This window comes from Triticum aestivum, chromosome 5B (assembly GCF_018294505.1).
Source record: "Triticum aestivum cultivar Chinese Spring chromosome 5B, IWGSC CS RefSeq v2.1, whole genome shotgun sequence".
Lineage (NCBI taxonomy): Eukaryota > Viridiplantae > Streptophyta > Magnoliopsida > Poales > Poaceae > Triticum > Triticum aestivum.
In genome coordinates this window covers 211,968,996-211,975,972 of record NC_057807.1, presented here as the reverse complement: position 1 = coordinate 211,975,972, position 6,977 = coordinate 211,968,996, and the positions used below count along the sequence as shown (strand labels likewise).

Here is a 6,977-nt window from a genome sequence, read left to right as displayed (position 1 = left end):
GGGTCGCGGTGGCGGAGCGGGCGATGGCCACGGTGGCCGGCAGTGGGGTGATGGCCATGACAGTGAAGCGGGTGTTGGCCACAACGGTGGAGCAGGTGATGGCCCTGGCTTTCGACGGAGCTATGGCAGCAACATCGGCCGGCAACAGTTGTTGACGGGCACCGGCGGTCAAGCGTGTGGTGCGTGTTCTGCGCACACCCAATTGGGACGCCGCACGCGCTACACTACGCCGGGGACTGCACCGCCGCCACGGTGTAGCCTCCCAGCTGGAGTTGTGCTCTGATGACGGCGGAGTGGCTGAGCAATGACGACGATCCGGCGCCATTGCCGATTTTGGGAGAAGTAGACGAGATAAGCTATAGGGAGGGAGGGGAAAATGCGACGCAAGACTCACCGGCTGTGAGGGTTTATATAGTAGGCTGATAAGCATTGGGATTTTGGGGGATGTCACCGAGTCGGGCGGGAATCTTGCGTGGGAACCTGCGCGATTGCGCGAGAACGGGCTCAGCACCGTTTGGCCAAAAGAACGCCCCCGCGCTCTGCTCAAGCTTGCTCTCGAACCGTCTGCAGCAGCGGGGTGACAAGACGCGCGAGAGAAGGACGAAAGGACACGTACACATACGTTTAATAAAAAAAGTTTGCAATTTAATTAACTACTATACGCCCATCCTGGTTTTGTAAGTAGGATTTAATTAATAAAATACGAATGCTTGTCACCAAAGATTATATTGTTGGATTTGTATTCGAACATAGTTTCCAGTTATATAATTTTTGTAACATGCATTATCATTTTGTTGGTTAAATTTTGAGGTGATATACCAGCAAGCGTTTGCCCACAACACACACGGTGTCGGCCTCTGCTCGCATCCCTCGGCAAGCTCTGCTCGCCGTTAGGCGCCGCGGCGCGCTCTGCTCGCGTCCATTGGCGCGCTCGGGTTGTGGACAACTTTTCCTTGCGTGTTCAACTGCTATATGCATATATATGGTTGATCGATGTTGAGGCAACCGCGGAGCGCTCTGCTCGCGTACCTCCGCGCACGCTCTGCCAGCGGTTGGGCCTGCGCACGATCACGTCGGGGGGGGGGGCATATGCATGCGGTTGCACCGCGCGCCTTGCCACACGATGCAATTACGTGCGGCACGATGGAGTTACGCGCTGTGAATTAGAACTGCCATCAGGACGTGTCGTACGGCCTCCCCTTTAATTCCCGCGGCCATTATAACCTTAGTCTCTTCAGCCTTTCGAGCGTGCCCCACAACACAACAAGCACACGCACGACGACACATAGAGAGGGGATGTCTAGCGGCGCTCCAATGGAGTTCGGCGAGCATAAAGTGGAGGCCCACGCGAGGGAGACGGATCTCTCGGTGGTGTACACCATCGACCCGGCCATGGTGGACAACTACATCAACACCGTTGAGCAGTTGCTTGCTGGAGACAAGTACAAGGTGGTCGGCATCGACCTCCAGTACACCAACGGTAGTCCCGACATAGATCAGAGGGTTGTCGTTGCCCAGTTGTGCGTGCGCCATCATGTCCTCATCTACCACTACTGCATGGTCAGAGGGCCTTGCGGCCGTTTCAACAGGTTTGTCAACAACACCAACTACAAGTTCACCACGGTGGAAATCACCGACGATGTAAAGCACTCAGTGTCACGGGCTTGGCCTGCAAGAACCTTGTTGAAATCCGTGACCACTACAGGGTCTGGGGCAGCACGAAGAAGGACTCCATGGTCGAACCCGCCTCGGCCATCATCAACCCCTACTAAGAAAAGATGAAGCAGGATGCCCACAGAACAAGTGTTGTATCCTAGCACAGTGCCTGGATGCGGTGACTAGATGAACCTCACCTCGGGTTCGTGGCCAAGAGCGTGTACACATGCTACGAGATGCACAGGCGGATCGTTGACATGAGGAAGTGCCTCGTTACCCAAATCGACAAGCCCGGATCGAGCCACAAGCAGAGCAAGCGTCACAAGAAGTAGATGATGATCAGATGATAATTTATGCTAGTTAATCATGCATTTAAAACAATACAGAGGCCGGCCAACTCGCATGGAGAAGGCTCCCCCGATTTCACCCTTCGTTAGCCGTTTGATCATGGTCAATGCAGTTTTTTTTTCGCTGCTGGCCGTTAGATCCTCGTTGGGAATTCATCTGTCTCGTTTTAACCGCGTGGTGAAACCTGAACGGGTATGACGTGTGGGCTCGGGCTGGATCGAATTGGCTGGGTGCCAGTTTTTTTGGGTGCGCGGGGCAGCCTCTCCTGCCGCGCCGCGTGCGAGCGCACGCGGCATGGGTGCAGCGGGCACAACCGCACAAACCCTACCCCCAATCCACAGCTGCCACTCCCTCCCTCCTCCTCGTCCCTCCCTCGTCTGCCGCCACCACTCCCTACCTCCTCGTCGCCCCTGCCTCCGCCCTAGGAGCTTCGCCGCCTCCCGCGCGCTCGTACTCTCCCTCGTCTCCTCTTCTCCGTGCTTCCGCCGCAGCCTCCGCTTCCCTCCTCCCTCTCGTCCGCGTGCGAGCGCACGCGGCATGGGTGCAGCGGGCACAACCGCACAAACCCTACCCCCAATCCACAGCTGCCACTCCCTCCCTCCTCCTCGTCCCTCCCTCGTCTGCCGCCACCACTCCCTACCTCCTCGTCGCCCCTGCCTCCGCCCTAGGAGCTTCGCCGCCTCCCGCGCGCTCGTACTCTCCCTCGTCTCCTCTTCTCCGTGCTTCCGCCGCAGCCTCCGCTTCCCTCCTCCCTCTCGTCGGCCTCATCTCCTCCACCTCCACCACCTCCATCTCCCTACCTCCGCACCTGGCTAGCACGGTCAGACCATGCTAAGTGGACGAGAAGGCGTCATCTCGAGAGGCATGCCACACCTTCCATGACGGCGCCCCGATCTGCCGGATCTTCCTCCTCATCAGTCCAACGTAGAGGATTGGCAGATCCGCCTCCTCTTTGGTGTCATCAACCAGAGAAGGTGTTTTTTCTTCTAGGCCGATGGATAGGGTAGGCGAAGAGGAGTGGCGGATCTGCGTCCTCTTCGGCATGCAGTTGTGCTCTCCATTGTTGTGAGCTCGCCGCCTGTTGAGTTTGCTGCCGTTCTTGCACCGGTGCTGCTGCCGTGGAGGGCTTGGTTTAATGTATGTTGCTCTTTTTTCCTCATTTATTTGTTGTGCACTTTCTTGCCTTTTAGCCCAACCTCTGTTCTTTGATCTGTCCATGATTCAGAGGATAAAGAGATTTTAGTTTTTGTTTGTGTGTGTGTGCAGCTTGTCTACGGTGGGATGGGGATTCAGAGGATAAATTTTATTGGCAGTAAGAAGTTAAGAGATCAAGCGTGAGACATCAAATGTCAAGGGAGATTTTAGTTTTTTCGTGTCTGTGTGTGCAGCTTGTCTACGGTGGGATGGGGATTCAAAGGATAAATTTTATTGGCAGTATGAGGTTAAGAGGTTGAGCGTGAGACGTCACATGTCAAGGGGATTTAGTATTTAGTCTCTTCTAACCTGTGAAGAGAGACTACTGGTTTAAAGGGAATCCATACTTAAACAAGGTTTCTTCCAATTCAACAAAGTCAGGTACTACTCATTTTTGGCTTATGTGACTATGAAGTACAATGCTTTATGTTATTTCTAGAGAGGTTCAAATTTCACTGAGGTGGAAATCTCTCTATTAATATGCAGCTATGGAGCTTTTCGAGGCAGTGGGACATGATGCCGCACGGAGATGGGGATGGCCATGCCCATCCCGATGCTGCCGGCCGATGTCGGTGAGAGCATCACCGCCGACAATGGCTCCAACGAGCTCTCCATGAGCTCCTGGGACGACACCAACTCCAACATCATGTTCTTCGTGCCTGGAAGCAAGAAGGCCAAGGTGTTCATCGATGGTGACAACGGCATGGTCACCAAATTCAGCAAAATCAAATCCCAAGTAGGACATACCTCACATATATACACTTCACATCCATACGGACTCTGCTGCCCGTCAATTGTTTAATGTTGCACTGATACTAACACCTTGGCCCAAATTCAGTTTGGCCTGTCGAGCATGTCTTTGGACATGCCCGGCATGGACGGCTACTTGCAGCCGCAGCAGGACTTCGTCGCCTGCATAGTCTTGAGACAAGCGTGTCTGCGCCACTCACCCGTGAAGCATCGCTAAGAGGGTTAGTTTCCTGCAACATTTTTGGCGTTCATCTTGCTTCCACATATCTGTACTGAATATTTTTCTTGCTTGTGCTGTTTAGCAAAGAAGAACAAGGATTAGCAAGAGGCTAAGGAGGCTGCAAGACCTCGTACCCAACATGGACAAGGTAACTAAATCAGTTGAATTGATGCACACTGTCAATTCTGTCACCATATAGAGATGAATTTTTCACCATGAATTACAGAAGCTTGTACTCTCTAAAGTACCAAAGCTGACGACTACATGCCTGCATATTCAGCGATACAAAACTAAATTCTAACGTACTAAAACTGATGATTCTAATCCACACTGGAAGTGTTGCCCATGGAAATTCAGAACCTTGGTAGTTAAGGCCTTTTATTCTTGCCATGTTATCTGCTATGATTTTGCATGAAGCTCTTCTCTCACTCACTCTTTGGATTTTGTCCAGCATGATATTTAATTACCTTATTTTGTTATTATGGCTGAGGTTATCAGTCTAGGAGCTTTATCTGTAGTTTAATTTTCCATGCATTGCCATGTAAATATTCAAATTCAGAAGAAAAAAAGGTCACAAAGAAACAACTATGCACGGTGAAAAATAAAGCTAGAGATAAGTTTTCCATGCATGTAAATATTTCAACACACAACTTTGCTGCTGTAGACATTCCCAGTGGACTGTTGCTATTAGTGAACCACCCTATTGTCTACGGGTGCTTGAGACTAACATTCTAACTTGCAATCCTTAGCGGTAGGAAACTTAATAGGTAAATACGACACCCGTTCCATTTTGTGACACGGTTTCTTTTTATCAATTCAAATCTGATCAAACTCCCGCTTCTTGAATATGGTTATCTGTCTGTAGGGTTGTGTGCTGGACGTTTTGGCTGCTATAGGGGTTATTCAGTCTCGCCATTTCTGGCTGGACGTCGAGCGCATACAGGATGCAATCCAGAATGTCTTGATTATCGTAGAAAGGGTTTATCTTCTTGGTCCTCTAGCAATATGTGTACCATGTCGCTCCGTACAGTGGCGCTGATAAGGCAAAATCCGGGAAGAAAGAATGATTCAGGGCTTCGTGCCAAGCAACATCTGCAGTACACCAATTAATTCTCGATACATTTCGCGTATTCAGCTTTTTCATTAACTATACAAAGTGCTCATCTTGCTTCAGATTCAAGTGATCAGATCTTGATGAGAAGCATGGCCGAATGCACCTCCAACCACTAGATTTCTGTGCCAAAAGTTCGATTGATGTAATTTTCGATGCATCTAAGGTATTCAACACTTCCCCATAACTACATATACTTTACGATGCTAATTTTGAGTTAACAATTGCTTAATATTTCACCATGCAGATATATGACATGAACATTTTTTTAATATACATAAAAAGATTGCACATGTGCTATTTGTAGTTTTTTTGTACCTGGTCTAATTTTTTAAGGCATATTCTTAGGATTGCATTCTGCTTATTAGGCATTGTTAATTGTTTGATCACGATGTAGAACATATATCAAAACAATAGGCAAACCATAAAATGCCTTTCTTTCAGAACAACCATAAAGTACAATGGCATGGATAAATTTATCCTTCAAATAGATAGCATGCGCTCGCTTGTACTCTGCTTTATAGATTTTAGTAGTACATGTTTAATGGCCATACAATTGGAAGGAGGCAAAGCTTGGGTGGCTCAGCAATGAGCCACTTTATTATGTTCTCCGAGAAAAGTTACTCTACCCTCAGTGGTTTAGATATTAAGCTAGGGCTAGCTTCTGATGTATATGGTCCCAGCTCCATTTTTATTGTCAAGAAAATTAAGTACAATGTTAAATGTGTTGGTTCACATGCCAATTGTTCATGTTCTTCAGGCCTTGATCTTACTATCCTATCTGAATATTCCTTTTATGGCAATTACAGGTTTATGTGATTGGCGGGGATGGAACAATGAGAGGAGCAGTGGCGATATTCCAAGAGTTTAAACGGTGTGGTTTGAGGATATCCATTACATGGATCCCAAAAAACTTGGACAACAACATCGACATTATAGACAAGGCGTTTGGGTTTCAAACTGCAGTGGAGAGTGCTCGGTAGGCAATCGATGCGACACATGTGAGGTTGTGAATATTGTGGATGGCATTGGTCTTGTCAAACTTATGGGAAGGAGCACGGGCCACATTACTCTTCATGCCACCCTGAGCAGCCTGAGATGTTGACTGTTTCAATCCTGAGATCGATTTCCATGTTGAAGGGAGGGGGCATGCTATTGTTGTTGTTGCTCAAGGCGCTGGTCAGGAGTTGATTCCCCGGATTGATGACCAGAAGCGAGAGCAGGATGAGTATGGCAACATGTTGTTCCTTAGCGTTGGCCTTCTTCTATAAAGTTTACATACAATTCACCTGCATGGTTAAAAAAGCTACTATACTAATGTAAATGTTCTGTTTCTTTGAAGATTACTCATTTCTCTTACTGTTGTTGTATCGAAACAATTGTGTTTTGGCTGCTTGCGCTCATTTTATAGGAGATTGAGATGTGGGACAAGCTACTACCAAATGTTTGGTTCCCATCAAACCGTTTATTTGCCAGTAAAATAAAGGTTCCCTTTTTAAAACACATGAAAGGACAACACTGCATAAGGGAGTTTGCCCTTTGGAAAGGTTATTGTTTGTTGCTGTGATTAAACGTAGGAAATTTATATACCTATTGTATGACAGTTGCTCAAGCTAAAGTCTTATGTAACATGTAACATCTGGACTCTGTTTGTGGTAATAATTTTTCCCATTGTAAAAGGCCATGTTGCATAAGGTA

General features: G+C 48.2%; 1 long non-coding RNA gene across 4 annotated transcripts; it reads left to right on the top strand.

The window, feature by feature from the left end:
* The first annotated feature begins 2,293 nt into the window (after positions 1–2,293).
* Positions 2,294–6,638, top strand: LOC123111048 (uncharacterized). Of its 4 annotated transcripts, XR_006454066.1 has the most exons (8): positions 2,295–3,141; positions 3,271–3,579; positions 3,685–3,934; positions 4,037–4,169; positions 4,251–4,316; positions 4,833–4,935; positions 5,034–5,445; positions 6,089–6,638. It is a non-coding gene; the product is annotated as an uncharacterized lncRNA (long non-coding RNA). The 4 variants fall into 4 exon arrangements; XR_006454064.1 differs by having other exon boundaries at positions 2,294–3,141; positions 4,833–5,445; XR_006454065.1 differs by lacking the exon at positions 4,833–4,935 and having other exon boundaries at positions 2,297–3,141; positions 3,248–3,579.
* The last annotated feature ends 339 nt before the right edge of the window (positions 6,639–6,977 follow it).